Here is a 10360-nt window from a genome sequence, read left to right as displayed (position 1 = left end):
TTCCAGGAGAAACTGGCAGCATGGAAGAAAAGGAGAACACATATGCGGAAGCAGATTACGAGCCATCCCAACGAAATTTACTTGGCTCCCAATGTGCCACCAAAGGATGGTAAGCAGATACATCGCGAGGCAAGTAGTTTCCACACCGGAAAATTTGAGCAATGAAGAAGTCTTTCATTTCGATATATGTCAAATTCATCTCGTCAGTGGCACTGCGCTCTTCTATCCCAGCCCTAGCCTAGCAACGTCTACAGTGATTTCTTGCTGGAACCGACAAGGCGCTCCAATGATCTGCCAAAACGTGTGTGGTGGCGAGAATTTCCAGTCAATTCCACGGTTGATCATTTCCTATGTCACCAGCTTTGAGTTCAGATTCACAATCCTCTCGCGCAGTTTCTTCTCAACCATGACTATAATAGTTCCATTGTCGGAGAAAACGGTGCTTAAATGGCCTCAATCGGTGATTAACCGGCGTAACGCCATCAAAAAAATTTAGCAGAGAGAGAATAAACTAGCCCCAGGTGAATGACAAAGGTGGAGAACAGGTGATGAGGATGGCCATAGCGCTTCTCCATGCTCCGGCCAATCACTGTGTTGAAAGGCCCGAAGAAGTCAAGATTAGAAGTCGAGATGGGTCGGAAGAACGGTGACATCCTTTTCGTGGGAAAGCCATTGCCGTTTGTTGAGGTTGCGCACATCTGCACTGATATTTGACGCAACGCGCTAAGGTTTTCCGTACAGCCCGCGGCTCCTGAATATAATTATATTTTCGTCTGACAACTGAAAGAGTGTGCTCTACTCCTGCGAGGCGTATGGCGAGAATGATAAGATGCCGAGATTGTTCTTGAAGTTCATCATGACAAGTTCATCGATTCCGGTTAAAAAAAGTTTAACGCGCACCTTTTTTTTTGTATGTTTTTTTCACTGATAAAGATCACGTGGTCTTTTATTTTGTTTGTTTTTTTAATTTCTAATCTTCCAAATTTAAATTTATTTGGCAACATCTCAGACTAACACTTTCGAACTTTGGTGAGACCCAGGCTATGGTGAGACCACAGTGGTCAAACGGCTAAACGAATTTTCAGTGCTTGGAAAAGCCTCAGTCTGAGCAATCAATTCGAAAAGTTAAAAACTATTGCCTTGAAATAGCCTTGCGCAAGCATTGATGATATTAACTTTCCCGATTTTGTCCGAAATCTTATATAGACTCGACCGAGTCGCCTTTGATTTTGAAAGCTCCACTCACTAGTTGATGAATGACTCGAAGCAGATGGTGCTTCTCTTCACCGCTAGGCGGCACCAATTCGAACACAGATAAACAACGGTTTATCGTCTGGCAATCTGGCATAATATTGGCGCGAAGCGTCTGTCGTTGGCAATAGATTTTTACAACCATCATAATTAATTAATAATCCCGAAAAATTTATAAATAGTTAACCGGTTAAAAATAGTTTAACGCGCACCTTTTTTTGTATGTTTTTTTCACTGATAAAGATCACGTGGTCTTTATTTGTTTGTTTTTTTAATTTCTAATCTTCCAAATTTAAATTTATTTGGCAGCATCTCACACTAACACTTTCGAATTTTGGTAAGACCCAGGCTATGGTGAGACCACAGTGGTCAAACGGCTAAACGAATTTTCAGTGCTTGGAAAAGCCTCAGTCTGAGTAATCAATTCGAAAAGTTAAAAACTATTGCCTTGAAATAGCCTTGCGCAAGCATAAATAAAAAGGGGAAATATTATACAGAAAATAACATGCTTGGAGCGGCTTTAGTTTAAGCAATTAAAAAAAGTTTATCAAATACTTCATTGGGGTATACTTGGTGCAAGCTGGTTCCAAGCTCAAAGCTTGGAACCAGTTTGCTCCAGGCAGTCGCGCCATCGGCTAAGCTAAATTTTTTTAGCTGCAATGGGCACCAGCCGAACCTCCATACAAGCTACTCAACCTCAAAGACCCGGACGACGTCCGTATCCAGGCCCTTGGTTCCATTGATGCTGTCATGAACAACTTATAATAGGATATCCCCATCTATTTTAGCAAATTGAGCGACGTGCGTCCCACAATCACCCTACAAAGACAGCCAGTACAGACCCAAAGTGCAAACCTCGTCCTCACAAACGACCTCGTCGTCCTGGTAACTGAGGCCAGGTTAACGCAAAAAAACTAAGCTACGAATTGTCCAGAACAAGGACCCACAGAGGGGAGGTGACGAGGGAAGTTTATTCCTTATTCCATCAAACTACCTCAGGTCTCCGTAAAAACGTTATATTTAAGCACGATAAGATCCCTCTGAACAAACATCACTAAGATAGACTCTTAAACGGATTGAGTTTCATCCCAAAACGTAAACCAGAGCCCAGCAACCACTACCTGTTAGCAATGAATTGCCGATGTCGCTCCCAGTCTGGTTTCTACGGTGGACTGCGACCCTTCGGTGGGATTGCGTGCCAGTTTCCAGCATTCTGATTGCCTCTCCTATCATACAGTATTGCCAAAACAAATAAATAAACGAGGAAAAATATATATTTTCACTTGGCAATGTTGCCTATGCAGTGCGGATTCAGCTCTTTAGCCGAGAGGATCTCAGCACTACTCTGCAGCGGGAGGACCTTCCCAGGCCCTCCCCCCCACTCCCGTGGGCTAGAGTCACGCTTAAGTTATCCTCGCTCATTACCAACGCGATGCACTTGTCCAAGCCTGGAGCTTTCCTATACCGCCAGTGCTTTCGTTTTGACACAGTCCACAGTCCAGTCAGTAAAGTCCACGTGTCGAGCGAATGGTGGTAAAGTGCATCGTAGGCACTAATGGGAATACTAGAGGAAAGGAGGCTAATGAAATGAATATAATTTTTCACGAGTTTCCTCTTTTCTTACGTGAAATTTGTGGGTAAAAGCCGTTTGCGAAAGCGAGTGTGGATTACGTAAGGGATTAACATGTATTGGCGATTCATCTGCCGTTTTGCAGAGACCATGTTTTTGAGAGTTGTTACTACTCAATAAAAGGGAGGAGGAGTTTGAATACAAGCGAAATTCCTGTCGAATTTAAATTAAAATAGGTTTCACTTTATATTACAAGTTGTAGCCGGCTGTAAAATTATTGAAAAGAAATTGAATGTTAAGAAAATTGAAATGTGAATATTAAATAAACCGGATATTTTGTTTTCCACGTTCCTAAAGAAGGGGTTTTCTACGGCCGTGCAGTTGAATCCAGCGAAAACTTCAAATGAATACTCGGGCCTTCGGTTAATTCAAATACGGAATTTTAAATACCACCAATTCCACTCCAGCAACTACCTGTGGTGCGGTATAGTTATGAAACATAAATTAGCGCAATACGTGTACTAACTTTCATACAGTCTGTTAGAAATGTTACATCCACAACTTTTTGTGGAATTCTGGATAACAATCTGACCTTCCAAGCTGGTGACTGTTTGATTCCAATAAGAAGTCCTACTTCACCACTGGTGAACCACCATTCTTCTACCACCTCAGGTGATTCACCAGCAGTGCTCTTTAAAGTACTAACAAAACAATAAATCTAGCCAAAATGGAATTTTCTTAAAAAACAGTTATTCAAAATCAAGAGGAATGGATACGCTCATTGGTGAAACCTGGCAAGACGACCTGGTAAAACAAAAGGAAAGTTCTATTAGAAAACTGAAGAATTTTTAATAGAATTACTTCTTTTGAATCAGGTCATCGATGACTAACTTAGTCTCATAAAAGAAAGAACCTTGCAGAACTTGTGTTATCCTCGAGTTGATTCCCTTGCCTGCTCCTTTATTCCGGCTATCAAAGCGGCGCAATCCAACACAAGGTGGTCCAAAATCGCCAGGGAGAAATTTTTTTCGCTGGATTTTTCAAAGCTGGATTACATATTCATCCTGATTAACCACAACAACGCACACTGGGCTCTGGGTTTGGTATCCTGCAAAGACAAAACAATCAATTACTACGACAGTTGGAAATGTGATGATGGGGGAATTTTTTATCGCATTACAGGATCTCTTTTTTCCCCTGTCCCTTTGCCCAAAGGAGATTATTGGAAAATATAATGTCGTTTTAATTTACCCAATCAAAAAAATTCCTTTGACTGTGACCTATTCCTTTGCCAATATGCCTATTGCATTTCCAGCAACCATCCGTTTGATAGTATGACGGGAATTATCGACAGTTGCAGACAAACAATGCGAATTGAACTATTGGAAGCAAATTAAGAGATGAAATCGAGCCAGATGATCAGCTATGTAACGAAAAACAGGTATCGAATCGTAAAACATGGCGAAAATCTGCAGCATGAAAAGAAGAACTTTATGGTATAAATGATCCACGACAACTGTGTTAGAAAAAGAAGTTACCTTAACATCCTTGTTACCTTAAAATCTGTGTTTCAGTGAGATCCCAGATGATAATTCTTTTAAAAAGAGAAAGACAAGTTAATCCGACTATGCTGGACCCCCAAAGGAACCAAAGAAAAAAGTCGCTAAAATACTAGCGGGTTACTCTCTATTAATGGTTAGAGGTGCTGGAAAAGAGGAAACCATCCGACCGAAGAAAGAGGCTGAAATGAGGGTTCTTAAAAGAATTGTCAACTAATGCACAAACAATAAAACAAATTAAAGAAGAACTCAGGCTATCTAGGGACAGAGAAAATAACCTTAAACAGATAATGATGAACCACACAAAACTGGAAGATCGAATGACTGATGGAGATATTTGTGCTGCTTTCCTAATAAATCAAGTAAAGTAAAAAGAACCATTTTAATTGATATTTGATAAAGTGACCATATTTTTTATAGTTTGAAAATGTAAACAAAAAAAAATATATCTGGAATACTTAAGTTACTAAACAGTGCATCGTGTTTCATGGAAGAGCCCCGGGAACTTATGAATAACTTTGACGGAAAAGAATCATTCTTCATTTCTTCATGAATCATTTCAGGTACACTTTACGTGCTTATATTGGTAGATCAACCAGCGAAGTTGGAGTAACTGAGCCTATTTGTCAAAGGCTAAAAGTAGAAAGAGAAAATCTTTTTGAAAACGAACACCATGTATCACTAGAAATAGACGAAAGGGCAATATTCCCGAAAAGCACGTTTATAGGACAATTGGGCAGAATGATTGGTGAAGAGAACTATGGTGGCATATTAAAACAAGGAAAAATAAGGTCATTTTGGCAAACCACCTTTTGGCATTCGTAGTAACTGGACTGTCAACATCGTTCAAAATACCCGTGGCGTATTTTTTTGTTCGGAAACTTACGGGAACAAAACTTTTTAAACTCATTTGCCATGTTATCAAAAAGATTGAGTCAGAAGGATTTTCTGTTTACCGCATCGTTACTAACAATGCGTCAACGAATATCAAAACGTTTAAATTGTTTGGAAACGGAAAAGTAATTTCCTTTGTTCTTCACCCGATGGATTCAACCTGAAAATTATTTCTAAGCTATGACTTCACCAATCTAATAAAAAAAATTGCGTAATCTGTTCACTGACTGCACCTTTGATGTGTGCGGCGAAACTGTTTTATTCAAACCCATTGATAAAGTAAATACGTGAAATAGAAAAAAAACTTCTTGTCCTTCCGCCCAGGGAGGAAACTTACGAGAACGCTTACACAGCCTAAATCTCTGGAAGTAATTAAAGTGAAATTCACTAAGGACACATTCAGCAGAAATGATATACACTACGAAAAATGAAACACTACGATTGCGTCAAAACTACGACCTCGAGGGATTTCGTGATATAGACGCAAAAATTGAATTACATGGAGATGAATTGTCTGTGGTTTGTTATACACGAAATGTTTATCAGACTACAGCATACTACAGCCCGAAGACCAGAAAAAATCAGAATTTACTGACCTCTACGATTGGAGGTTGGATTTCTTGGAAAACAAACCACCTCGCATACTACAAAACGTGGTAAAAGTATTGAATAAAGAGCAAAAATTTGTTCGGTTATCTCATCAAGGAAACCTATGAAGCCCTCCTACTAACCATTCGATCTACCACAACTTTCATTCGCTATTTATTTTAAGAAAAAAGTTTAAAGATGTGCTGACAAGAAAATGTTCTACTGGCCATGTTGAAATGATGTGTGGTGCGATTCGCGGCCTGGCTGGAGGTAACAAAAAGGGAGACTTCAGCTTCCTTTGCTATGGATAAGATCATTTGAATACATCTGGTGTATTCTTCAAGTGAATACGATTTGCCTTTTATAAAAGAAAACAATAAGGCCTCAAAATATATAGGCAACAACAATTGGACCAGATGCCAAATTAATCAGAACAAAAGATTACTTAACACAGTTGGGATCGAATAGTCTGTCAATTCTAGAAGAACTTCAGAAACAGCCATGTAAGTTATAAATAAAGTCTTATGAGGGACCTGTTTCTAAAACTACTTATTTCCAGCTTACCCACTTCCTGGTTTTAAAAACACTGCATAAGCCCAAGCCTGTGGATATGTATTGAATTGTCTTAATGATTAGGAATTTTGTCAGGAATTTTTTGACAAGCTGGAAACCCGGAACAATACCACTAGGAAAATATTTAGAGTATTTAACCTAACTGAGGAAATGGATAAATGATATAATAAAAAGTATTGCCAAAATATATTAACTTTATTTACCATAGATCGTTCCAAGTAAAATTATCCACATTGGAAATTATTGTCCAGACTTTCTACAGTAGTGACCTTCCTCGAGAAACGTGTTCCTTCCATGAGTGAAACAATACACATGAACGATGACTTGACGGATTTCTTGACTCCGTACTTGAATAAACGTGACATCATGCGCTGTGGGAATAAGCTACGCATAGGCTGAGCACAGTGAACAAGTTGTTAAGTGGATTTTAGTGAAATTTCTGCGCACCACGTTTGCTTACTTTTGCGATGATGTATCTGATTTGGAAATGCAAAAGATTAATTTCAAATCGAAGTCTCTAAATCAAAAATTCAGGGCGTTTTCATAACTTGACGTTTACCATCAATAAACACAAGACAAAATGATACTTGGGAGAGCTGCGTCACTTTTGCGGTTCAATATTCCAGGTTTGGACTAGTGCATAGAGTATGCTATGCCTCGCTGCATCCGATAACATGCGGCTTGCATCGACAAAGTTAAAGAATAATAAAGTTTTGGACACGACGTTTGAAACTCGAACTTTTAAAGTCGCTGAATGGGTCGCGATCCACTACACCAATTGCAACTTACTATCATCGGCAATAGAGTGTTTTCTCAAACGTGTTTTGTCAAACGCGGTTTCTTTTTTTGCCTTTCGGTGGCTCCACCAGGAGAGAACAGATCACAATGCAGGTAACACAGGAATTCAGTCACACCGAAGGGTCGGAGACCATGTTAGTCGGTTCATAAACCTCCATCTGTTCTGGAAAGTCAGTAACGTCATACCCGCGTTGATTCCAACACGTTGTACCGTCGCAATCTTAGATGGACTGGAAAAGAACAAGTGGAGCAAAAACCCTGTCTCTGATTAGCGGGTCTTCTCTTCTAGTTGGGTGCGATGTAGCAGACCACATCACTCTAGCCTGCTTCAATTTTGACAGCGTGCAGTCTTCGCCAAACTAAACGTTCAACAACCTAGAATTAGACTCTTGTGATTTCCGTTTTCAGTTGATACTTTACATTTACCTTCTTCTCTTGTGTGTTTAGTGGTGCTCTGTCATATGGTAATTATGAATTATGTACGCCAGTTATGTTATGCACTTACAGTTGTGTGCTATCGTACGTTCCTTGTATTTCCAAACAAGAAGCCTGGCGCCACAAGAAATAAAACTATTTCCCTTGATCTTTAAGAACCCCATCTTTCGATCCACATCTCCAGACTTCTTTCCTCAAAATGGGCATCCCCAACAAAACTATCGCAAACAAACGCCTGGAATACTTATCTCTCATCATAAACAAAGGCAATTCAGAACCTGGCCGAACCTGGCACAGAGGAAAAAAACCTCACTTCACCTGCATATCACCTCCCCTCACCCAAACATTTCCAGGACGGGATGATTTTCAGACCCTGCAGGATACCACCCACCTCATCAACCTTCTCAACGCCATACGCAACTTACCGGGGGATTTTTTTCAATTTTAAGTGGATGTCAAATACCATAGGATAAAAGGATGGATAATAGCATACCATTCGACGGAGAAATAGCTGCCTCATCCAGATCCTTCAATGGACATCACTGCTGATCGAGCTGGTTTCAAAACACAGTCCTTGGCTGAGATTTCCCAGTGGCCGCCTCTGCTGCATTTTATTCCTCAGAGTCCTATCTTGTGGGCTGAATTCACGCGAAATTTTCTCGAAGCAAAAGGCTTCTTTTTAGCTCTGCTTGCGTTAGGCCACTTGAGTCTTTGAGCTGATTTCAGCAACTAGAAATACTGCTTCTTATATTTTACACGAAAATAATTATATGCCATCCATGTCAATAATTCCCAGTGTTTTCTTTCTTTCTTTTTTCTCCTCTTTTAATTACACACCTCATTCAATGTCAGATTCCCCAGATAGGAGTGTGAGGGATTGCGGGCTTCAGGGTGCCTCTCTCTCTCGGCTATACCGTCTGCCGCCACCGAGGTGGCCTTGAAGGTCTAACCATGCCGGTCAGACGTGAAAAATGAGAGAGTGGTAACCGGGTGACCTTCATGAACTCACACGGCCGATAGGCCCAGTTTCCCCAATCTTATGTATCTACCAGTCTTTCCGACCCAATGTATCATTGTAAATATTATGAACTTTTATGATGGAAATACAATTAGGCAGCGCTCGTGTCGAGTACGCCCATCTTAAAATTTAAATATATATATATATATATATAGAAGAAACGTCTTCCACCAACCCCAAGCTGTATGGCAATTCGTTTTGCCAACATAAAAAAATTGTCTGCTCTGGTCTTCACCCTCACTCTAACCAATACATTGCACCTAAAAGTTTCCAACAAAAAGAAAGATCTTACTGTTTTTAACAATTTTCTTTGAGGGGTATCCATTTATGGATTACCGTATAGAGTAGGGTTACAGGAAAAATTTTCCGTAATGCATGAAATGAAAATTGATTGAATAACTTTTTTTATGTACAGGACAGACAAAGGTGGAAAAAATATTCTTTTTGGGTGATATATGTTAACTGTACGTGGTACCAAAAGACGATCGCTTATCTTGGGGAAATCTGTCCATTACAAACGGATTGAATTTGGCTTATGTTGGTAATGGCTCAGTTACACTGTTTTATTATATTTTCATGTACGCAATTCTTTTACTGTATTGTTTGTTTATTTGTTGTAGTACTAATATCCTCCATTTCATTGCAGGGAATGGAATCTTAATATATTTTAGATCCAGATTCTGCAGTCGACATTTAACGTCTACACCACTGCTTAAAAATTTGATTTGTTTCGAAAAAGCTGGAATGGTCATCGGATTAGAACTTGCATAAACAAAAGACAAAAAAAATTTACTACTGGGGACTCGAAAAATTCCTCAGTGCTACAAGGAATCTGGCGAATTTTTTACTAAAGTAGATAAGATTAAAAAACAAACCTCAGTTTATTGTTTAAGTGTCCTTATTTTGTAATATTCCAGGATTCATTAACATTTGGTGCAGATACTCATTTACACGATAGCGGCAAGGAGGTTGATTACGTCGAAGCTGAAATTCCTTATTTACGAAGGTTTACGAAGGTTTTCTAGATTTTATGGGAAATTATTCGTTCGTATCGAGTGTTTATCGTTGTTTGGTTCTCACATAGAAATAAAGATTATTTTTCGGAATATTTGCAGTAATTCATATTTCAAATTACTTCGTGTGTATTTCATTATTAATTTTTTATGAAATCGACTAGAACAAATTATCACATACAGATGCTGTGCAGTTAATTCATTCAAGAAGCAACCCGGGATAAATCTTGAAGAATCACTATTAACTGATCGATGGACACGGCGAATACCAAAATGATGAACACTAACTCATTCATACACCGGTAAGGAATGTATGCCTTGCCGTTGGCAAATATGCTTTGATTTTCGTTTGACGTTGGTCGTTATATTTATGTAAGCTGGAAAAGAGAAAGACTGGAAACCATTAGAATTAAATTGTTCGTTCCCCAATTTCCAGCAAAGCCATTGCTGGTGGTTCGTGTCGTCCTTCTTTGTCGATGGTCAAAATTGGCGCATTTGCCTTGGATACGTGGAATTGTCATGACAAACATGACACTAGCATAAAATACACATAATTTCATGATGCCAGATTCAATCTGTGCAGTGTTATTCAGACTTCAGACTTCAGTTCACTCGTTAAAAAATTAAAGATCGAAAAAAAAATCTCAAAGAAAACGCAGGA

The sequence above is a fragment of the Daphnia pulicaria genome, chromosome 6, assembly GCF_021234035.1.
Source record: "Daphnia pulicaria isolate SC F1-1A chromosome 6, SC_F0-13Bv2, whole genome shotgun sequence".
Classification (NCBI taxonomy): Eukaryota; Metazoa; Arthropoda; class Branchiopoda; order Diplostraca; family Daphniidae; genus Daphnia; species Daphnia pulicaria.
The sequence above is the reverse complement of the archived record's forward strand: the minus strand, read 5'-3'. Positions refer to the sequence as shown.